The following is a 25,172-nucleotide window of genomic DNA, read 5'->3' as shown; positions in this document are numbered from 1 at the left end:
CAGACACGCACCATGCATACATGTGAGTGTTCATACTTGCTCTGGGGGATATCAAGCTTCTGCTGTATTACAGTATATACTGCCTAGATTAAGAAAAAATGCAATTGCTCTTATAACTCAGCACTTCAAATTTAAAGTCAATTCTTATAAAGTAATTATGCTTATTTCCAAAAATAATAATAAAATCTGTTACATTTGCCTAATAAACAGAATACTGCGAAAACGACAATTTAATTAGTTGATTGGCAAAACAAGCAAATTGAAGACATCACCGTGGGCTCTGGTGAACAACAAAATGACTAATGAAATGACAAACATGCCTGCTCGTTTCAACCATGTTTAGAGAATCCAATCACCTAATGTGAATCACTCACCATGATTTGAGTTTCAGTAGTGTTAACAAAATAATAGCTTGTGCAAGTTCTTCACAAGTCCACAATTTGAACCTTATCTCAATCTGACACGCATGAATTAATTAGCACTCAGATCCACTTGAACATACCGACACACAGACCTGAGATCTTCACCATTATCAATCACACCTATCTGACCCAATTAGACTGAATTCATTTGGACCAGGCCCCACTCACATTCAGGGATCCAGTCTCAGATACAAGTTTCCATGTCAAAATGGGAAGACCACTGAGTAACAGAATATTAACTGAGCACCAATGTACTCATGTAATAGAATGCTAATGGTTATCATCTGATTATTAGTATACAAAGCTTAAAACGTAGTTGTGTTTATCAAGCACTGGTTGTGTGAGCACATAATACACAGTATATGAGCCCATGTCTTGTGACTGTTTTAGGTCGAAGGCAAGCATTCAGGTATGTGGGTGTTCACAGCTGTGTCTGGTATAAAAGAGCAAAACTATAAGTCATACTGGACAAGAAGTTCATCATGTTGGTGAGCAGGAATCTTAACACTACTCTATTTCCAACAAAGACAGGCACCAAAAGTAAAATTAAGAAAATATATAGTAGGAAGAAGGAAAACAAAATCGTAATCTGAAACTGAGCAGATGACAGCAGGGGTGGCGTCATTTGCATGAAAATCCCATTGGACACTTCCTAACCTTCTTTTCCAGTGCACACTCCCAGCACAGAGGGACTGTACAGCGGGCATATCCTGTTAGGATTAGTGGGTCCCCAGGAGCCTTGGAAAGTCTCCAGGCAGTGATTGCCTCAGTTAGACAGTGGAATGAGTTACAGCTTCCACTGACCAGAGGCGACAGCAAAAATCACCACAACTGCAGCTGGACTGTCTCTTTTTGATGACAACCACCCCAAACCCTTCATCACACACGCACACACACACACACACACACACACACACACACACATTTACAAAACACTGACGCACTTTGCCCACATATCTCCTAGCCCTTGGCTGTTTAGACAGCGGGGCAGTGGGTTCAGAATCTTATTACCTAAGAGGAGGGCTGAGCAGCTGGCAGCCTCTCAAATTCATGAAATCTCAATATCTGTTGTTTTTTATTCTGTGACACGGGGCAGCAATGACTCGGAGATCAGCCATCGTTGAATATACAATAAGATTCTGGGGAAAGGAAAGCACAAATACTGCTTTGTTGCCGTTATGTTATGCAGTAAATGAGCAGATTTTTCTTTAGATATTTCTGTTACTAATTACAGTTAATAGCTACACAAAGTTTGATTTTTGCAGTGGATTTATATAGTTTTCCACAAAAAAGACTTCATTATGTGGAGAACAAACATTATTGGCCTTTGGAAGCAGATTTGTGGTGTCAAATTTTCTGCATCTCCCAGATAAAAAAAAAATATTTTCTGTCAGTGGAGAAGCTAATCTGCAGTCTCCTCTTAATTAGGCAAGTCACTTTTATCAAGAACTATTGTGACCGTGCCAGCAGTTTCCAAGTTATGAGCTGCGAGAAGATCCTCCATACACTGTAAATCCTTTTCTCTCTTTAACTTAGAAACATAAACTCCCCTGTTGCCTAACAAATGTGAGTTATGTGTGTTATGAGTTTTGACAATGTAAAACTGGGTAACGTTAACAAAACTTAAAAACAAGTTCAATAAACTCAAGATATTAAATTGAATCGACTGTTTAGTCAAACAGACTTTGTTCCTTTCTACGTTTACAGGAGTATGGAAGTGAATTAAATACTAAACTTTGTCATGGTTAACACTGTTCATCATTATGAAAAGAAACAACCATGACTTATCTTCACTTTTTAAAAAAGTTTACGTCATGTCCATTTTCTTCAACCTACACAAAAGGAGAGTATTAACTTTCAAACAATGCATTAAAAACTTGATTTAATGAGTTGAATTAACTATAAGAATTAAATAAGCTTGGTTGATAGTTTGGCCTGGGAAATTCTTCCTTGACATATAACTGCAGGCAGGGTTTTTCCTACATAGAGACTTTAATACTCTGACGGGTGTCTTCATGGAAAACCATTATCTAACAAGTGTTGCATTTGGTGGATTTCTGTCATTTGTAACCGTAATTTTGACAATACAATGATGTGGTGGCACTGTATCGTAATCAGCACATTGAACCAGGAAAAGGCACTGCCATAGCTGCCAAAGAGGAACAGGAGAGCTGCAGTTTTCCTCAAGGAATTGCCTCCAATTAAGTTTATCCCCTACAGCAGGAGTGTGTGAGGTGGTGGTTTGTTGTAGGGCTGAAAGAAAAGATTATTTTCACTCTTAATTGATCTGTTGATTAACTTTCAATTAATCATTTAATTTAGTCTTTAAAATGTCATGGAATTATGAAAAATGCACAAGGTGAAATTTCTTAAATTGTTGTGGTTTATTAATGTCTCCATCTCCTCCTCAGTGAGCCAGAAAAAAACCCTGTGACACAAATCATATTGCTATATTTACAATAAAGGGCATTTGTGAAAATTGAAAATCCGAGTAAAGATGAAAACAATTTGAATGATCTGAATTACCAACAGTTTGTGAGCTTATAGAGTAACTTAACACCAGGCTGAAAAGCAGTGTTTACCCAGCCTAACTGGTGGGTATGGTTAGATTGGTGCTTTATATCACATGCAACCACACCCAATAGTGATGTCACAGTGTCCTGGAGCACACCTGTACATCACTGCAGCGAGCTGAGAGGTTACACCATTTCAGTTCAACAAAAATAACATTTTCAGGGAGCGTTTCTCTCGTGTAGTAATGATCTCAGCTGTGCGTAAATATAGAGTGAAGAACCACAACCTGCATGTATTGTCCTATTATATGACATTTATAGCTGCATCTTATCAAATAATTGAGAGTTGTGCAAATTTTAATCACCAGTCAATTTGTCTGTTGCAGTTGTTGTTTTATAGATTTAATTAGTTTGTGAAGTGAGGAAACATCTCACACTATAATAAAGTGCCCTCCTGTTTGTGAGAATACCTTTTTGATTCACTGTCATTTCATCTTCAAAAACCACTTATGTAATAAATTGCTGGCAGCAGACACTTCTATGGGTGTAATATGGTCTAAGTAACTGACTCTTCACTGACTCACAGGAGCTTGTTTTGGAAAACAACTATTTATGGTTGTTACAGTTCTTTCTTTTTCGGTGATTCTTACTCCTGCTGTTAATTAATTAAATAACGTGGCATGACAAGACCTCTCCAGCACAGCTCAAATGGAGTTTAATTAAAAATTTTAGTGTTATCTAAAGCAACAAGTTTACTAATAATACTAATAATAGTTTACTTGTTCTTGTCTATGCAACGGATAAGTCACACTCTTTCTCCATCTGCACAGGTAGCTGAATGAAAACAGGCACTCTGGTTTGTCACACTCTGGGACATATAGTACAAGAAATCACTAAATGTAAAAGTAAAATTACAAAATATAATCACACATTTGTGACAGAAATCTATATTTTCCTTTAAGTCTGACTACAGTGATATGAGTTTTGTGTTTTAATGGACTATTAATTTCTATTCAACATCTATTGCTGCTGGAAACAATATAGTGACAAGAAACTTCTGATGCCGTGTCTCGTTTTTCAAAGGTTATATTTTTTACTCCTGGTGCAGAACATGTTCGTCACACAGCTTAGAGGAGGGACGTATTTGTCATGTCACTGATGATGCCAGAAACCTCTTAATTTGTTCAGGTACCCGCATCTTACTGGCTGAACTCCAGGTATGAAGAGTTTTGCTCAAAAGTGAGATATCAACCGTTTACTTAAAACGATGCCCACTGCACTCACTATCTTTCTGATGAATTTGAAGCATTTTTTAAACAAACGTGTTTCCTTTCTAGGAATAAAACCCTCAATTTCTTTCCACAGAGAGGCCTATGTAAAGAAAGCTTGATCAGTGTAAAAGCTTCATACTGATTTTAATACTGCTTGATCCCAATAATCAGAATTTCCGCACATTATTTGAGTGGGTTTTTAATTATTTAGTCTCCAATCCTGGCTGAGGTCTACTTGCTACTTGGCCAGAAACATGCAGCTAAAAAATTGGTTTAAGCCTCTAATGACTAGTGTGATGAATCTCACAATCTTCACTTACTGTGTTGGTTGAAAGGGAGACAGCGAGGCTTTAATTCTGTGAAGTGAAGGGAAAATTATTCTGAAACGACATGCCGTGTTAAACGATGCATGGTGTTTTTAAGAAAGCTGTGCACTCGCTTTAGTTAATTTTAGTGAGAAACAGTGGTTGAGAGTGTGTGTGACTGAGTGATGGGGGTGGATTTGAGCTATTGGTTTGCACAGTATTGATATGGCAAAGTTATAAGAACTGCTTAACACCCTTTGACCCAGGAAAGTCTTCTCTGCTGTGACCCTTCTGGTATGTGATTTGGCATGTACAGCATCATAATATAGAGGGAAACATCCAACAAATATCAACAGCAGAACTCAAACCATAGGCTGTCAGAGTCCTCTGGAAAATATTCTTATCAATACTGTGATTTAGATATTAATTAATATTGTGATATTTCAATCATATTTGAATCATCCCTAAAACATTCAGTTACAACACACTACTTCAATATTCATAGTGTGGAGTCATAATAACAAGATGTGATTGTTTAGAGAAACTTTAGATTTTTAGCTCATAATCATGAGAAACCTGTAGTTATACTTTAACCCTCAAACCTGCATTACAATCATGTTTTGGCATCACAAAACAATGATTCATTATTAAACTTCACTAACTATGACTTATTTCATAATTTTTAGATATCTCATAAAAACTCAAAATAAAACCATGAGACACATCATTTTGACTTGGCTCAACTTCCTTATCCACAACGCTGCTTATTTCTAACATTAAACATAAGAAGCACTAAAAACATCACATGTAAGTTGATTTTTTGAATCATAAACTCCAGCAAAACTCGACCGCTCGATTCGCTGAGATCAGCAAAATGTAAAAAACACCCAGTCCAGCTCAATAAATTCATGACTAAAAGCAGCTTTGCATCAGCACAGCTTCCTCTCGCCTCATACTCCTCTGACCCTACACTCAAACACTGCGCTTCATTCCACACACAAGTGAGTTGAATTTTTTAAGGAATTATCAAAACAGACTGCACTACCTGGGTGCATAGAGAGTGCAAAGCAATCATTTAAACGTGCTGAGTTTGACAGACACCTAGTGCACCCAACTTAGCGCTTGGATAGGTCTGAGATCATTTTTCATTTCATTTCAACTTTATTTCTCCGGAAAGACCGACTCAGTAATGATACAGCTTCCCAGGTAGTCTGAGGCACATGTAAGAAAACTAGAGGAGACCCAATAAAAATAATTGGAAATGTTTCAAGAAGCGTGACAGCCTGTTTATGCTCACCTGATTTAAGTCCAGATTTCAAGTCCTGCGGTTAACTTTGTTCTGTGGTAGGTATGATTAGCTGATTTCAGATCATTAATATCAAAATCTATATTTAATACAGCATCTTTTGACACAGGGATTTCCAGAAGACCACTAATTAACCTTAATTTATGTCAGAAATCTCTATGAAAGTCAGACTACAGGGTTCATATTCCCCCTCTCGTCACTCTAGGTAAGGAGAAAGTTTAAGGTCAACAAGTCATATAACAAAACCAAAATTAGAAAAGCATTAGTCCACCTCTCAAGACTTCCCTACAGAGCCCTTTGTCACTCAGTCCCTAGGTTACTGGTTCCCACTGGGGACATTAACAGGTCACACATGTAAAGTACAATTTTCAAGTATTAATCCAACAAGAGTAAAAAAGCTATTAATAACCATTTTCAGCTGTGGATGTACACACATTGCTGTGTTATGCAAGTTTTTATGGCGGATGGACAATGTATGTGAGATTCACTCAAAAACTACAGTGGCAGTGTTCGTTCTGTTGAAGCAGTACATCACCGAGTGTAATGCTCTGGGTTTTGGTGTCTTTTTAATAGTTTCTGGACAACAATAGAGTTCTACAACGCTGAAGAAAAAGCTGTATCAGGCTTTGACAACACAGAAAATAGTAGGAACAAGTCATTGTTGGTTTTGGTCTTTTCATGGGATTTGTTGATGATAAAGAGAAATACAGAATACTGGGCTTATCCTGTAAGGTTGAGGTTGAGTAATGAAAACTGAAATGTATTGAATGCTGGCATCAAATGTCTGGTAATCTTGTGCAAACATTCTGTGATCAGATAGTTCTTGGTTTAAGTCACAATTTTGCCAATTGAAATCATATTATGTAGGCAAAGTTCTGTTCTTATATGGTCGCTTGTGTACTCTGCTAGTTGAGAATACTGCCTCATAATTCAATACAACAACACTACAAACTCTGACCTTAAAAATGACCTCATGAGTCAAATCAACACCTCTCTTGATGTAGTTCCAACAAAAATGTAAGATTCGTTACACCACCCTGACACTGTGTTATTCAATGTAAGGAATGTATTGTTATTGCAATTCTGTATACAGATGCCTTTTTTTTTTCTTTTTATTGTGTCCACCCACTGTATGTTTTATACATTCTTTATCCAGTTAAAGCCCCAAGGGCAATCGGCCAATTTCATCTGTGTGCAGCATCCTAAACAAAATTGAAAATGCACTATAGAAAAAATACCAGAAAAGCAACTGACAAACAAGAAGACAAAGAAGCAAAGGTTTTGAATAAACTCGTCCGCAAGCAAAGGCCCATCCCAAATCCTCAGTGTGTTCAGTGAATAGCCCAAAGTATGAACAAAAACAGATACAGCAAGCACATCTTAATCTGCATGCTCACCACATAACGTTACACATGCTGAATTGAGCCCACAACGAATGTGGCCTGTTCTAATGTATGGTAATATGTAGCAGAAATTTATGGATTTTTTGATCAAGGTCTATTTATTGGAGATTTTCACAATACACAAAATCCAAACAGTAAATTGTATCCAGTCTAATCCCAAGCATCTGCCCCGCCCACCCAGTTAACAATCCACCAGATCTGCACAACTGAATTAAATTCAGTCATTTTACACAATGACCAAAAAGGACAAACATAAATAGTATGAGGTTATGTTTTTTCTACAAATGTCAAAAATAGCTACTGAATTGCATAAAATCTCAGAGCAAACTCTTAAAGGAGAGTATCTCATGTTCTCTAGTTTAAGATTTTGCATAACCTCTTTGATCCAATCACAATACCTAGGGTGGAGAGGGTCTTTCCATGATTCAACTGACTTTTGACTATTGAGTGTACAATTTAGAGTGGTCTCATGAAGCTAAAAAAGAGGCAAGTCACACATGGTAGTTTAGACCCAGTTCTGTCTAACAGCATTACACAGGGGAAGTGCTTGGCGTACAATATCCCACATCTTAAGAAGTTCTATTTGAGTATCAAATATGTATGTGAGATTAGTGTGAAACAATAAGGTCCCATTCAATGAATGCAGTACTTAACATTTGTCAATAAATGATTAGTTGACAGACAGGAAATTGTCAACAATCTTAATAATTGATTAACTGCTAAAGATATTAAGAAAAAAACAAGATTTAGAGTTTACAGTAATGCTAGCAGTTTGATGCTGACAATAAGTGCTAGCATGCTAATTTCAAGGTATAGTGTTTACAGTGTTTACCATCTTAGTTGAGTGTGTAACATTTGCTTATTAGCACTAAACTTAGTAAGTACAGCTGAGGCTGATGGGATTGTCTTTAGTTTTGCAAGTATTTGCTCCCAAACCAAAATATTGGACAAATTCAAATCTTGACCTGATGGTGACACTAGAGGAAAAGTCAGGGGATACCCCAAAGTTTTTAAAACTCATCCTGAGTGGGATATAAATGTAGATATTTTGGTCAAAACTATGAGCCTACCCTGTGGGGGCAGTAGAGGAAAAGTCAGGAGCTCACCAAATTCATCAGGAGTTATAATGTAAAAGTTGGTACCAACTTTTGTGGCCATCTATTAAACAGCTGTTGAGGTATTACTTTTCCTGTAGGTAGCAGGTTTCATCTGCAGGTGTAAACTGTTGCTGCTATACTTCATTATAAGTGGGACAGCTTGGCTTGTGTCAGACTCTTCTGGTAATGAACAAACAACTTCCTCTGGTGAAGAATCAGCAGCCTTCTAGGTGCGAAGAATGAGCAGGTTTGTTAAACCGTGAGAGTGTGACATGTGAATATTCACATCTTATAGACAAAAAAAGACACACAAAAGACAAAAGTCCTTAGTTGGTGGTCTCATTTATCTACCGCTTTGGTGTGAGTAAATTTCACACCATGCCATTCCATATTTATCATGCAAAGTTGAGAGTTTCCTTGCTTTGACAAGACTGCATCTACAAATTAATGCTGTAATTGGATTATTGGCTTACATTTGTTAGGGCACAGAGAGACACACGGTGCATTGTAGTCTTTGGGTCCTCTGTGAAAGGTGGCAGGTGGTGAACAACAGCTGGCTTCCCATGCTGCTCTGCTCTGGTCAGAAGTCTCCTGATCCAAAAACTCCCAGCTGCCCCGTCAGTCTGTCCAGCCAGTAGCCTTGTCTGCCTGTTCATCTTCATTTCTCACCACCATCTAATTCTGCTTTTTACTTATTCCTATTCTTTGACTCCTTTTAAGACTGATTGTCTCTTGTTGTTTGTCCATATCTACTTCTTCTGTCTCTCTTTCCATTAAGCAGAGGCATACAAATACTTCTGATATAAGGCTTGAGAAAGATCGAGAAACATTGACTGTGTGGATTTGTACAATTACCATCGATTTAGGAGTTTATTTAGCGGTGTGAACAGTATAGTCTCACTGGCAGCCCCTCTTTCCACAGTTTAAATATCAGTGTCTTGAAAGGGTGAGGTCAATAAATTCAAATCCCTGGACTCAAATCACATCTCAAACTAGACACGACCACCTCCAAAGGCAAGCGAAACACCAGCAGAACTCAAAAACCTAATAGGCCACAGCAATTGTTCTAATGCCTTCATTCAGTCTAGCTTCTTTGGACCTTATTAAAGTGCTTCCTGTTGACATATTTAGTTAATATTCCACACATCACCGAGCAGCCCGGGACAGAATGTGAGAGAGCCTGAATGAGATTGATCAGTTGCTCATTACACAGATCGGAGCTGTGTTTGCTGCTGAAGGTAGTGTTTTCGATGGGAGAGCGCTTTGGTCAATGGCAGTCCCGGCACTTTTTGTGCCTCAGGCAGCATCACATGAAGACATCCCTTCAAGGCATCCTCCAAGGCAATTTAAAAGTGCATCTAATTCCCACCTTATTACAGTTACACACAAATCACTTAAGATCTGGCTGTAGGTCCTCCAGCCAGCTGCATATAATATGCATCTCACCTGTCTGATCGACCTCCCCTACAGTGGGCGCCTGTGAAAATACCCCCCCTCCTCTAGTGGGGTCCCTAGTTGTTGCTGAAATATGCTCATCTGTTGGGGCAGAGCACCAAGGCCCTGGGCAGCTGTCATGACTGCACTACAAATCAAGGTAATTTGTTTATTCAGTCCTTCATCTCAAGATTGTCTCAAAAGGATGCAAAAGAAAGTCTATCTAGACCTAACTAATCAAGAATCATTGGACAAAATTAAATAAATCATGATGATGATCTTCTATTAACTTGCAGGGAAATTTTATCATATTTTGCTGTTTTTTTTTTTTTTTTTTTAAATCATGTTGTCCCAATACATTATTCCAAACAAGCTGTAATTAAATACTAACAAATTTACTTATCTTAAGGTTGCTGCAGCACTGATAAATTTATAAGGTACTTTACAAAACACCTTTGAAAGTAACAAAACACATTCTCAAGTGAAACTCCAGAAAAACTGTCATAATTAGTGTGTGAATTCTTGAGTTATGACCAAAAACTTGCTTTGAGGGGTCAGTGTGACCTTGGCCCAATTTTAATCAATTAATCATCATCAGTCCAACTGAACATTGGTCCCAAATGTAATGACATTCCCTCAGGGTGTTCCTGATGTATCGCGTTCACAATCAGTTCATCTTTGAGTCCAAGTGAACATTTGTGTAAAATCTGAAGACACTTACTCCAAGCATCTTGAGATATCACATTCACTATGCAAAAAGAAACATGTTTTGTGAGGTCACAGTGACCTTGACCTTTAATCTTTGACCACCAACATCTAATCACTTCATTCTTGAGTCCAAGTGAATGTTTGTGCCAAATTTGAAGAAATTTCCTCAGGGTGTTACTGAGACATTGCCTTCACAAGAAGGGGGATGGACAGACAACTCATAACATAATGCCAGCATTAGAAAATAATAATTAAAAACCCAGGAATTATTTGACTGGTTTCAAAATGCAGTCAACTCAAACACACCCAAATGAAGAGAGAGAACACCAACACTGGCAACAGCGTGATGCACCACTTATTAATGAGCAGCAGCAATCAATATGAGTAGCATTTCTCCTATACTTTACAGTTCACACACACACTTTCTCCTGTGGTTATTAATCTGGGGGCATGCGTGAAAAGAAATTGTTTGACAAAAGTGTTTATGGTTGTTTCGAACAGTGACACAAGATGACCAACTAAAATGGAGATAACGATGCACACCTTCTGCTAATATTTCCTGGCATTCATGGTGATGCACTTGACTACACTGGAAGGGTGAGAGAAACCATCATTTATACTATATAATATATATCACCTTTTAAAGAGCTTGAGAGAAGTCCAAACCTTGCTTACTTTCTCACCTGCACACAGCTGGCCAATCACTGCATGAAGTGGGTATATTTGTCAGATTGAAAGTTTCAGAAAGTTACAGAAATTGTCGGACCTGGTTCAGCTCTAGCATACCTGCACCCTTGCAGGTATGCAATATTCAAGTTTTAATAACCTCAGTTTATGTCAAAGAAAAAACAGAGCCAGAAATCTCTGTGGTCAGGGTGACCACATATCATCCAGTCATAAAACCATGACTAACCTTAGAATCACAACATGGATTGGGGGTAACATCCGTCTGTTTAACTGACATGTTGTTTAGGAGATGAACTGGTATTCATGCTTTGTGTCATACCACAAAAACAGCATGATAATAGCCTGGGCCATGGGCCAACTCAACTTTATCAAATGGGCTTCTTGCCACTTCTTTAAGATTCCAATAAAGTTCAGCCTAATGTTAGCCAGCCTTTTGTCATCACTATAATACAAATGTGTGCTCTCCAAATGAGAGTTGTTAATATTTACAGTAGTGTCAGTTGACTCCAGAAACTGGGAAACATTGAAAATAAAGTGGTTGCTATACTCTAAAGATTCAAAGGAGGTCATTTTATTTAACCTTATTTGGCCCATTGCAACTTCCATTTTGGCTTCGTGAATAAAGTCACTTTCTGTCTCTTTTACTGCTGTGTCTATGTTGTTGGGTTCAATGTCCATCATCTCGGATATTCTTTGCTGTTGACAGTTTTTAACAGACTTTACTGGCAGAGTCAAACCAGGTCAGATGCAACCTACCAAGCTGATTAACATCTCTCAATACCACAGCAATGAATCAAAGCAAGTTTATTTTCATTACTTTGCCCCGCTACTATAATACTCTCAACAGTGTGTCAAGGTCAGACACTACTGCTTTTCTGGTCTGTCCTCACACAGAGTCCAGTACCGAGAATATAAATTAATGTAATGACGATCATGATGAGATGAATATTGATACTCGTTTTCATGCACCATTTAACAAAGAGATGATACAGTCCATTAGCCAACAAAGACGTCAGACAACAAATGCCCCATCATATGACTCCTGAAACTCAATGTAAACATACACGTGTCCCAGGTATTAGATGTATTTAATTACTTTGAAGTCGCATTCTTAATAGAGCTGCAATGTTCAGTTGATTATTCAAATAGTTAATCAATAGAAAATTATTCATTTTGATATTGAATAATCGTCATCTTCTAAGCAGAAATGAAAAACATCTGCTGGAACTAGCCTCTAAAATGTGAGGATATGATGCATTTCTTTGTTGTACATGAGACTAAACTGAATATTTTTGACTGTTGCATGAACTCTGAGACATTAAAATGTTTAAATCATGATAATGCAGGAAAAAAAACAAAATGTTATAAAGACCCTCCAAGCTGTCCTCGTCAAACTGCCTGCATCAGAAGCCAGAGTGTGGTCAGCTGAGTGCCTGTGCCTTCAATTGCACCACTCATCGATTATAGAAGGTCGCTTCACTAATGAGCGAAGGTCAGCCCCTCTCTTCATCCGTCACTGTCTTCCTCACCATCCGTTCTTTCCTCTGAGTTTCCTTTCCTCTCTGCTCCCCTCCCATTGTCTGGCATGCAGCAGAATGTGGTGAGAGGAGGACATGTCAATGTTATCACCATGCAACAGACGACAGCTTTGAGGGAGACCGTGACTTTCAGCTGCTGCCCCAGTGGCTAATTACCCTCACTCCACATGAGGAGGACCCCCACTCGCCACTTTGCAAAACAAACCACCAAGCTATGGGTGGCCATTTTGCATGTTGGAGCCTGTTTCAACTTTTTTAAATGTTCTACATTACTAATGTTGAGGACTTCATTGGCTATGGTTCACAGAAGATGCACCCATTTGGACCAAATGGCCAAAAAGCCCACTTCCTTTTCTGATTTGAGTCGTATAAAGTTTTTTTTATAAAGTTTTCAGATTAGATAAACTCAAGCTACTTTAACCCTGATACTGATATTTGAGGGTTTAAACAAAATTTGATAAAATACTGGCCAATTGAATTTTTTTTCATAAACGTTTTAATAAGGATCCCACATTACAGTTGCAAATAAACTTGTCTGTACTCTGGTGGACACACTGCAGTACTATATTTAAAGTTAAGACTAGACACAGATCTTTGGCATTTCTATACTGCAACTGTTATACATCAACTGAAAAATACAAATACTGATGTACTGGAATCAAGATAATATTGGCATATTTTCAATGGTTGCTGCTGAAAATAGTAGAGCAAAAACATCGAAAATAAACAGAATCTTTCATATAGAAATGTATGTCAACAAACAACTATAGTGCTGAAATGATTACTTGATTAATTCATTAGTTGGTTGATTTTTTATTGATTTTTGTCTTTTTTTGATAAAAAATGCCAAAAATAAAATGTAGATATTCACTGTCTTTTCTATCTTCAATGACAGTGCATTAAATATCTTTGAGTTTTGGACTGTTGGTCGAACATAAGATTTAAAACTGTCACCTTGGACTTGGAGGAAATTGCCATAACAAAATATTTCCTAGATTTATCAATAATCAAGATAATCATTAGCCCAACAACAAATAATCCCTTACTAATACATAATGAGTATAGAATAAAACATTTTAAAAAACTACCAGTTGTAGTTGAGTTGTAATTAAACTTAAAATAATAAATTACCAGCAGGAACAGAATCAGGTGAAATATTTATCACATGGTTAGATTATGTATTGTTTTGTTTGAATAAGACTTGAGTTATGAGATGAAATGCATAGTTTCAGGAATGGGGTTGAGAACAGTATATACAGTTTTATTAGAGTTCAAACAGAAAGCCAGGATTAAGTAAATATTTTGTGCATTTATTTTCTTCCATTAAAGAAGTCACTGATTCCATTAACATTTAACAAGAAGCAATAAGTTTGATATTTACTGCACCAGAGAACAAACTGACTATAATATACCTGCAGGGGGCTGCTGATCAATACCAATAACTCTCACTTGACCAGGTGTGATTTCACTTTCTGACCTGCGCTGCTTTTTAAAAAAAAAAAAAAAAAAAACTCGCTGCTCACTGGAATATTAAACTGATGATTTACAATAAGTGTCAGTTACAAGCCACAATAATGCAAAAACAACACAACAGTTGGCAGAAGGAGTTGATTACAATGACAGATCACTTAATGACCCTTATTAGTTCAATTTAATGTAGTGTCTGTCATGTTGCTGTTCGAATAAAAATTAAATAGTATACACTAACATAAGCACATAAAACTTCATAAGCACATAAAACTGAAATTCCAAGGACGTGTAATTTTAAGGAACATTTGACATTGATCTTACTGTTCATTTAGCAGCTTCTTCAAACATTGAAAGACTAGATATCTGATACCACGGTTTTCATTTAGCTGTCATCAGTTCAGATCTATTCACAGCTTGAAACTCTACCAATCGACAACAGATGCACATAAACATGAATCAAAAGCCACGTCTTAGCTTTCTATAGATATCTTTGTGGTATATTCGGGCAGTTGCTTAGTGAAATGGAAGAAAGAGCCTGGATCAATTGTATTTTAATCGATATGGTGGAGTGCAACAAATGACTTTGCCTAGGATTGATGTAGCTGTAAAGTTTTATCCTATAGTCAGTGTTTAAAGCAGCAACACCATAGAGTTATTTTTAACTCTGAATGACAAACCATAACCATACAGCTGTATATTAACAGGCTATGGATAAAGTCAAACAAAAAGTTTACTGAAGGTCAAAAATAAAATAAAAAAAGGCTCTTGCTCACTTGCTTACCTACTGGGAGAATGCCATCTTCCTTATATATATATATATATATATATACGCACACATATAAGATACAGAAATCTGCCAGCATTAGGTTCCTTCAACAAATTATAACACTCAAGGCTCAATTATGCTTATTGCCACCTCAGTAGCAACTGCACCTGTGGTGCTTATGCATTTATAGTTGCTGCTGGGCCACCTGAAACACTTGAGGTAAAACTAAATTCAGCATATTCCCCAGTTGCCTCCTACATCACCTCTTGTAACTACATGATACATGATTTGTGCGGTCTCTATAAACCTTAAAGAAGTAATCTGGCATTTTGGGAAATACATGTAATTGCTTTCTTGCTAAGAGTTACATCTGTACAGCAGCAGCGGCAATCAGCAAATAGCAAACCCTGACAGATTTTTCATCATCGCTGGCGACTTCAATCATGCAAATTTAAAAACTGTGTTGCCAAAGTTCCACCAACCTGTCAAGTTTGGAGAAATACACTAGACCTTGTTTACATCCAAGTTGCTAATGCTAATGTGACAGTGTTCACTCTGATGGTGTTACCTTTCTCAGGCTGCTCTCAGCTCCACTGGAAGCTGTTGTGCAACTCTGTCTCCTAGAAAAGATGTATCTATACAACTAAAAGCAAATATGTTTTGTAGAAAATGTAAATGCTAGCTGGATTATGTTCAGAGGCAATGTATCTTTTCAATTAATGAAATGCTATATTAAGTGCCGTGGAGTGACTAGGAGGTGTTTAGGGTGGATGGCAGGCGTACAAAGCAAACGACCCGCCTGTGGTTAATAACAAGAGAACTTAATAGGTTAGGGAAAGATGGTGGTTTTGGTTAAATGTAAATAAACACGTTGTGTCTGAAGTCACTGTGAACACTTCCTATATTAAACCAGACCACAATTTTGACTATATGACCATAAAAATGTTTAATAATACTGTAGTCACCGCAAGTGGATATTGTACTTCAAGATCAAACATGTTGGCTGAAAATAAATTTTATCTGTGAACACTTTACCAATACGTTCAGTATTAACGCATTTCCAACTTGTCTAATATGTAAATAAACATTTCCTCATTACATTTAGAAAGCGCTGCAATGACGTTTCCTATAAAACGTATTTGCAGTTGCAGTTCAGTTTGTATATACACATAATTTCTGGGGGACAGGGTTGTGATGCAGGATTTTTCTCTGCATTCTGCTAATGAAGCATGTTTCCTCTCCTTTATCCAGACAAACAAACAAAGCAAGGAAAAAAACATGAAAGCTGCAGCCATGGGAAGCTGTCAGCTGGTCAGACTGAGGTAAATGCACAGAAAACACTTAATAAGAACTAATGGGCTCTTTTACACACTCTCCTTTTAATAGTCATAGCTGACAGCAGCAGTAAAGATTAGATATGCCTTTTTCCACATGTCTGCACCCACACTGGCAGACTGTGGTATGTTTTTCTATTGTGGTTTGTACATTGTTATGCTCAGTAGGAGTATGACAGAATCAGAGACGTGCTGGAAAGGCATCAAATCATATTTAGCATTGTCTGTCTTCCCAAGGCTGGTGGCAGGATTACATGCTGGCTTCTACATGCTACTGTCTTAAATAAACAGGACCACACTCCCCTGCTATTATGACAGAAGCCCAAAAGGTTCAAATACATTACCCACTTTGGAACATGACAATAAATTACACTTTGCAGATGCTGGCTCCACTTCATTTCTTCACATGACAATAATGTGGCACTAAAAAGTCTACTGAGCTGTAGGACCCCAGAGCTGTTAGCAGCTGCATGGGTTGTGACTAGGTTTTTAAAATGAGCCAGTTAGCTGATGGCAATTCAGTTAGCTACTTAGGGCCCAGTAGCCGTTGGTGGCGGTGGGAGCAGTGGTAGAGTGGAGGGGGGCAGCGTGACTTCAAGATCAAACACTGGAAAACTGAGAGGTGAAACGAAAACAATAATTATGTCATTACCTCTTTTCACGATCGTAATAACAGGCAAGAGCTTTTTACCCTTCAAACTCTGTTAAACATAATCTGAAAATGCCCTGTGAACAGAGCTGATACTCAGGTACATTTTAATTTGAGCATTTCAAATTCTCTAAAGCTGCATTACTGTGATGTGTTACATCTCTGGCAAGTGCCATTAAGGTGGGGGGTTGTAGAGGGGGCAGACAGAAGTGATGGTGACTTACACTTTGAATAGAGGCACATAAAAAAATTCACACTGTGCACTGAAACCATATATTCAGTCAAGGACCTATGTTTTTTCAGAGACCCCAACCATTAGGAGTTGCAAAATTTGTTTGCTTTAGTGCTCACAAACTGACCTTGAGTTGTAGAAACCAACAGATGTCAAATGGTTTTCTATTTAGAGGCGTCAGATTGAAAAAGAAACAGTTTTGAGTCCAGCCAAGGTCTTCAGGAAAGTGTATGCTGTATATTGGCAAGTTCACAACCCTGCTTTTCTCAGCTAAATCAAAAGTAATCATCCTTACGATACTAAAATGAGTTTGCAGCAGACTGAGGGGCTTCAGACATCTCCCATCACTGTCATCACTCCATTGTTTTTTATCCATTCTATTATTTGATAAGGAATTTGAGTCACATCTCTTCTGTCAATACAGTCTATTTAAACAGCCGCATCCATTCGACTGTTAATGAATGAAGCTGGGGAAAAAACATGCTCCTTGGTTCAATGGATTTATTGATGCAGTAAAGAGGCATATGAGAGCATTTTAAGGAGAGTTATCATTTGCTTTTCCTGCATCTGTATATAAGGTAAACACTTGATGTCTAAGTCTTCACCACTGCAACTGTTTGGAGTAACCTAACAAGGGTATTGGCCGCATTTTCAAAATGTCAACTTTGTAATTAGCTGGACCTTCATGCATTTTTAGCTTATACAGATGTTTTAAAATTTCAGCTCAGTATATATTAGGTTTATTATTTGCAATGTGCAATCCCTTGTTTGGAGGTGAAACATGAAAATCAACAAAACAAGACATACACAGCATTTATCTGGCAGTAACAATACGCCAAAGCTCTGTTAATGAGCTACAGCTGATTCAAGTCAGGTTGAGCTGATTATTTGAATCCTGTGTCTACAAATAAGGTTGCATAATATGCTGTTTAAATCGATAAAAACAAAAATTGTTAATTGCTGGCCGATGTGAAAGTTAGCTGTTGATCCAAGAATGAAGGCAAAACCAGATCTTCACGATCAAGATTAAACCCTGCTACATAATCAACACATTTAAGCTGAAACAATTCATCAATCTACTTTGTTCTTCGATTAAAAATTTTTATCATGTTCTCGAATAAATATGCCAAACATTATTGTAAATTGAATATATATGCCTGGATTATTTAAAAGAGAGCACATTGGACTTTAAGAAAGTCCAATTTTCTAACATTTAATTTCATTAATGGAATTATCAAGGAACTAATTATGTAAATAATTATCAGTGGCAGTGTTACAAAGCATCCTAGATGTAAATGAATTGTGTGAAGCAGAATATAAACAAAGGACAGTGGGCTGAGTTTTTTTCAGTGACTAAAGAAAAATGTGGCACGACTAACACGAACCGTCCGTTAATGTTATTACCTCACACTTCCACATCAACTAACCCAAAACATCAGAAATTGCCAAATCCTAAAATGAAATTAGTGTGCAGCCTTATTGATCATCTACCAGACAAAAGCTTGTTACATTTAAAAAAAATCCAATATTTTGTTTAGTTTCAACTACTCACTTAAATTCCAGTTACTATCTACTACTATATCTAATCATTCTGTGTTATTGTGTTGGATTAATGACTGTGCCATGTATTAATATGGAGTGTTAGACTGAAAAACACTGCAGCACCACAAGCAGTTGCAGCCATGTTTAATAATGTTTTCCTCATTATGCTAAGAGCTGCAGAGTGTTCACTGCTACACCAGCTAATATAATGCCATTTTAACTTCCAAATGTTTTGTTTTGTTTTTTTTAATTTTGAGAGTGCTCAGTAGAAGGACTGCTGAAGAGACTCACTGGAGTTTCACCCGTTATTGGTAATGATCGTGGCACATTGCAGGTGCTCCAGAGCCTGCATTTTGCCATGAGGATGCTCTCAAAAAGAAACAATAACCACCTCCCTCATTGTTGTATCCCTCTGAATAGTCCAAAACATAAAACAATGAGTTACGCACAGCCTGCAGCTTTGCTGTAACTGAGCCTTTAACATCTCTAAATTAATTCCAGCAAGTCAGGTAAAATCACTGATACATGCCGATTAATTTTACAGATTTGAGTGACAAGATGTTCATGTACGATACTTTTGTTCTGATCCATTTGTCAGACTCAGAGTTACCTCAAGCTTTCATCTTATTCTGATGTAGAGATATATGAGAACTGTAGGTATGTAGATAATGTACTCAATTAATTTTTGCTAGGGGACATACAATGTATTATATATGCATTTCATCTTTCCTTCCTTTCTTTGTTCCCGTCTTTCTACTCTATCTAATAGTGTAGAATTGAGACTGTAGTATTAGTTTTCTTACAGGACAAGTTTAACTTATGTCAGAAAATCAGACATAACTAATTCTGATGATCATGCTGTGCGTGTGATATTTTCTGAATTTGGCTTAATGTTGTGTGAAAGCAGCCGTCTAGATGCTAATGGCTCAAGATAACTCAAGTGGACACCATTTAAATGCACATGTCGACTCAGATATTTGGTGGGCATCTGGGGAAAATAACACAAGGCAGGATACAGGAATACTAATATCGGGGAACTGATTGGCTGTTCTCCAGAGAGAGCAGAGGGGAAATGGGTGGGTTGCAGTCTGGATGCTGTCATCAGCCTTCCACTTCCCCCTGCTGTATGAGAGGTCACATGACATCTGTGTGGAAGTCCCATCTAATTCCAACATCAGAACCTATGACTAAAGATGAGTCTGGTGGTTGAGTCATGTGTGAGAGCACAAGAACACGAGAGCTAACCTCAACCTGAACAGTAATCATAACCATGTGATCGCAGCCATGTTCCCAATCTGATAAATAATACCTTAAGTCTAAAGGACTCTAACAGCATACTACGCTTCTCCAAGACAAAATCAATCAAAATCTGATTTTCGTTAACAACTGATGTGAGATAATGGCCTGTTCATTAGATGCAACTTCACTGATTCCTACTGGGCCATTCAAGCAGCAAACATGAAGGGAGACAGCAAGAAAAGTATGTAATAAAAAAAGTACACGAATAGGCAATGGAACATACTCAGTCAACAATTTCTGTATCACTATCAAGAGTAGAAAAATGTATGAAGTACATATAAAGGGAAAAAAAACACTTCACAGAGCATGCTAAAGCCGCAGTTATAGTAGTGAAACTTAATGAATAAATCATTGAAATATAGTACAGTCAGTGTAAAGAAAAGAGAAAACTATTCATAACATAGCATGTACAACAAATGGGATAAAGAAAATTATATTTGTTCACATTAATCAGCCTTCTTAAAGAACATGTAGCACTACGAGTGATTATTTAGTTGTGTGCATTAAGCCAAGTTAAAAAGTATGACACTATATTTAACTTTAGTTTGACTAAACATACAATTACTTAAATATAGTTTTGAATACAATTTTGAGGAAGTCATACAGGTACTTCATATGTCCACACTACTTCAGGGTCTTTGTAGGTTTAGCATACAAGCTGTTTGATAAATTCATGACATATGAAGCATTGTTGTAGCTTATACTACCTGACATTCCATAAATGTCCAAAATGTGACATTTTCCATTTCAAACGTGACACTCACTGTCACAGCCACCTCGAGGAACAGATTTGTTTATATGAACAGAATATGTATGAGTTAATCACTTCTAGCCAGCATAGACTAGACAGTTACAATAATAAACTTTCCACTTAAAATAATATTATTGAGCCAAAGGACATTTGCAGGACACGTTATTATGCGAAATCTATTACTTATTAGCTGGACACCAGCTGCTGTGTTGCCATTCCCACATCTCCTCATTGCTAGGAATACATTACTGAATCAAGAGGGATCAACCCAAGCCCAAACCCAACAATCTGTTTGATATGAGAACACAAATCACCTGAGTAGCAGACAATTCATAATTTATGCAAATGTACAAAAAAAATTTATGTAAAAATGTTGAAGTGGAAGCTATAGGAAACCAAGAGCAGCTGAGTATTTTTGATGTGGTTATGATTTGCAGATTGCAGGATAGCAGACATATTTACATCCATCGTAAAGGTCAATGCACAGTACAATATTAGCTTCTACAAAATACCTAAGCTCGCAATGGACCAACCCAAAACCATGACAATATGCAAAGGCAATAGCGTCCATAACACTCAAATATGATATTCATATGTCCACTATGTAAACAAAAAGCAGGAAAGCATCATGATGCACCTGCGAAACAACCACAAATGAACTTAGCCTCAACTAATTATGCTCATCCTCAATTAGTGCCAATGCAAACACGCACAAAGAGCAAAAAAGAAGCAGCATCCAAACAGTATTTAACATCAAGCAGACGCCAATATATTGACAAAAATGTGTAGAGCCATGAAACAGCCAGGCAGTGTAAGCAGCCTCATAAAAGACCACATATGGAATTAAAAACAGCCAAGAGGTTTACTGTCAGCAAAAACAGCATTTACTAACCTTGATGAAGAAAAGCAGTGATGCCTTGCTGTCTCTGCAGGGAAGTCCAGGTCCAAAGGTGCTGAAGGCGGGACAGTTAACTCCAGCCCCGGGCTTCAAAGGCGCCTTTAGTTTGACGAACTTCAACAGCAGTCGGATTTCCACAATCCATAATTCCCTCCACAAGTCACCCTGAGGTGAAACGACTGAGTTAGTGTATGAAAAGCTACACAAACGGCAGTTGTAGCAGTGTTAGCAGCATAGAAGCAGTACAGTAAAACAGTTTAACTGCCAACGGTTTTTAGCTAGCTAGCTAGCTAGCTAAAAACATAGCTAGCTAATGTACCTCACCGTGAGTTAGCCGGGGTTAGCAGTCCAGGCGTCGCTGCGTTAACGGTTGAAGTTGAAGTTTGGAGACGACTTATCGTTTTTGAAATAGTTGCTTTTGGAGTTTGACGATGAAAAAATAACTTCATGAATCTAAAGTATATGAAAATAAATTTAAAGTACAGTCACTTCAGTCTTGGGACTTGCAGTCGTGACGCTAGTGGAGGTAGAGTGGTCGGTGGTCAGACGTCGAGAAGCAACTAGTGCAGTTAGCTAGGTATGAGTCTGCTTCAAATGAAGTCGGGCCAGTGTGTTGTAAGGTTGTAATACAGACAGCCGTTAGAGGAGTGACACAATGTAAATAAAGAGGAACGTAGCCTCCGTGACATCACCCATAGGTTTCTGAAGAGCGGTTTTGAAGCTCACAGTGCGCTGCTCCAAGTATGGGGCGTTCATGGGGCCGTTCCACCGCCGCCATCTTGCCTGCACGTGAGTCCGCCGAATCCAAAGATGGGCAAAGGGGAGGGGCGTGTGTTGAGCCGAGACTTCGGTGCTACGCTCATCCGCCTGTCACTGAAAACGGCCAAGCTCTCAATTATTATTATTATTTGCCCAATGATAAAGATGATTGCTATCGTTTAAATTTCAATATTTTTTCAGATTAATTATTTTGCCTGCGACATATTAAGGGATAGTGAAACATTCCCTGTGCCCAAGGTGACAGCAGCAGTGCAGATAGTGCTTAACTTGTGCAACAGTTCAAAATCCAATATAATTATAATAATAATAATAACACAATATTTACAAGAAAATCAGCAAATTCTCAAATTTGAGAAGCTAGATTCAGCATTTTTTGGCATTTCTTTGGCTTAAGGAATAGTTTGGCATTTTTCCAAATACACTTGATTAATTTCTCACCAAGAGTTACTGCACTGTATGACAAATGTGAAGCTACAACCCAGCTCAGTATAAAGACTGTAAACAGGAAAACTGTAACTCTAAAGATCACTAATTAACACGTTATATATTGTTTGTTTAATCTGAAGTAAAAACAACAGATTGTGATTCCACAACCAGAGGTTAGGTATGTGCCAGACTACTTCTTGGCTTTGTTTGCAGCTCAAAGGGATGACAAGACTCCAGTCTTTGTGCTAAGCTAAGCTAACTGTCTCCTGGCAGTAGCATAGTATTTATTGTATAGATATGAGAGTGGTATCAATCTTGTCATCTAAGTCTCAGCAAGAAACAATTGTTGTTCTTTTGGACAGCATCCTCTGTACAGTATGAGTTTGCTGTTATTACACAAGACCAGTTACAGCACTGTGTCTTGCACCTTGTGATGCTGAAGCAGAGGCTGGAGATGGTCTGCAGCTCTCAGCCCACCACAGAGGGGGTGGGAGATGTTGCTTAAGATGGAGTTCAGTTCAGTCCTCACCCTCCCCTCTGCTGCTGCCTCCAGGCTGTCCAGAGCTTTTTTACACCAGTTTGTTTATCCTGCCTCCCCCGCCACGATGCTGCCTCCCCAGCACACCACTGTACACAACAGTGGCTGGTACATCCTGCAAAGAGAGGATTGAGAGTGTCAGTCAAATTAAAGAAAGATATGTGGAATGGTGTTTTTAACCTAATAATCAATCCACATGCCCATAAGCATCCAAGTCTTTCTATCTGTCAAGTGAAACAGGATTTTGAAAAAATTAGTCTCTGTAGAAATGCAGGGGGGAAATCTGATCTGAACATGCTGATGTACAGGTTACATCGACTGCTGAAATTACCAGCGAGCAGTGTAAGATGTTCAGTGGACCATACATGCTGCTCTACAGATATATTACTCCAAGAACTCCCTGTGGATGCAAGACCAGCTGCAGCCCTCTGACCTTTTAAACAAACTCTTACTATGTCTATTGTGCTACGAGGCAGCAATTTTCTTAATTTATGTGCATTATATAAATTTGATAAGTGTAAGAAATTCAGATGTGCTCTGTCACCACTCGCTGTTAATGATGAATTATTGACCATCTGTACAAGAAACTTTTGAAGTATAAAATTGGATGCATAATGAGAATTTGGTTCGGAGGCAGTTTCAGTTCCACCTCACCCTTACATGATTGCATGTTGAATATTGATTATGTAAAGTCTTTTAAATGACATTAGAGATTAAATCAACTTTACACAAATCAAGCTTAACCCCGACTTGTTTATGATCTGCTGTATTTACTGTCCTGTTTTCAGGTATGTTTCATATGACTCAACCACTTTTACTTCCTAATTAGTGTGATTGATTGATTGATGAATTTTCTAGAGAAAGGTTATTATAACAGCGTCATCAACGTATTAGGTGGAGATATCTTTAAAAGTGGGTCATACATGTTTAATTATCAAACCATCTATGGGTTAAACATATTCTGTGTGAAGTGATTCATAATTTTACTCATTAACTGGTACATCTATTTATCCCCAGCCCACTACTTTCCACCTCAAAGGACCACTCAGATAATAAGCCTGTAATTAAACCTGGCTGCAGTGGTTTTTGGTGTCCACGGAGAGAAACAGAAATAGCAGCAGAACTAATACCAGCTTTATGTTGTGCAGAAAGAGCCCCAGATTAATATGGTCGGTTGTACTAAGAAGCAGTGACAGCCAGGCCTCAGTAATGTCCCCTCGATGTGGACCACACTTTGTTGTTTTTTTTTTTCTTCTTTTTTTCTAAGCACTGGCGAACATGAAAGAGCTGTCTGATGTTCTGACCTGTGAGTTTACCTTTTGTTCATCCTGAACCATGTACTTGTGTGCAGCGGGTCCTGCATTTCAGATCTGAGCTTTCAGTGAATCCGAGCATGAAAAACAACTGTACTGCACCTATATCACCGTCTATCCTGTGTTTGATTGTCTCTTGTTTTGATCTATATGTGTAACCTTTGTTTTCTCCAAGGCACTTAGTGAAAACCTGCTTGTTCAAAGTACTTTAGAAATAAATGTTATTTCAGTTATTAATGACGCCGGTGGCCATTAACTGAACTGCATATTCATCTCATATATTCATAGATGAAGTATCTAGAGTTACACTGTTACTATAGTTATGGTATAGAATTGGTGTTGTTTTTAGTCAAAATTATTATTACAACACCATTAAATATTATGTTAATGTAATAACAGATCTGTGACTATTATCATTATTGATAAATCTGTTGGTTATTTTTTAGATTAATGGATTGATCTTTAAGTATTTAGAAACTGAGAGGACTGT

The 25,172-nt window shown here is 37.8% G+C and overlaps 1 long non-coding RNA gene across 1 annotated transcript in view; it reads right to left on the bottom strand.

Annotated features, from left to right (window-relative positions):
• The window catches only part of LOC130173503 (uncharacterized), a 105,627-nt gene extending 83,212 nt beyond the window's left edge, over nt 1–22,415 (bottom strand). The window contains exons 1-2 of the long non-coding RNA XR_008828432.1: nt 21,950–22,415; nt 21,620–21,790 (exon numbers count right to left, since the gene is read on the bottom strand). This is a non-coding gene — a long non-coding RNA (uncharacterized LOC130173503). The remainder of the gene's footprint in view (nt 1–21,619; nt 21,791–21,949) is intronic.
• Nucleotides 22,416–25,172: the final 2,757 nt, after the last annotated feature.

Source organism: Seriola aureovittata, chromosome 8, assembly GCF_021018895.1.
Source record: "Seriola aureovittata isolate HTS-2021-v1 ecotype China chromosome 8, ASM2101889v1, whole genome shotgun sequence".
In the NCBI taxonomy this organism is placed as follows: domain Eukaryota; kingdom Metazoa; phylum Chordata; class Actinopteri; order Carangiformes; family Carangidae; genus Seriola; species Seriola aureovittata.
This window is presented reverse-complemented; position numbering and strand designations above follow the sequence as displayed.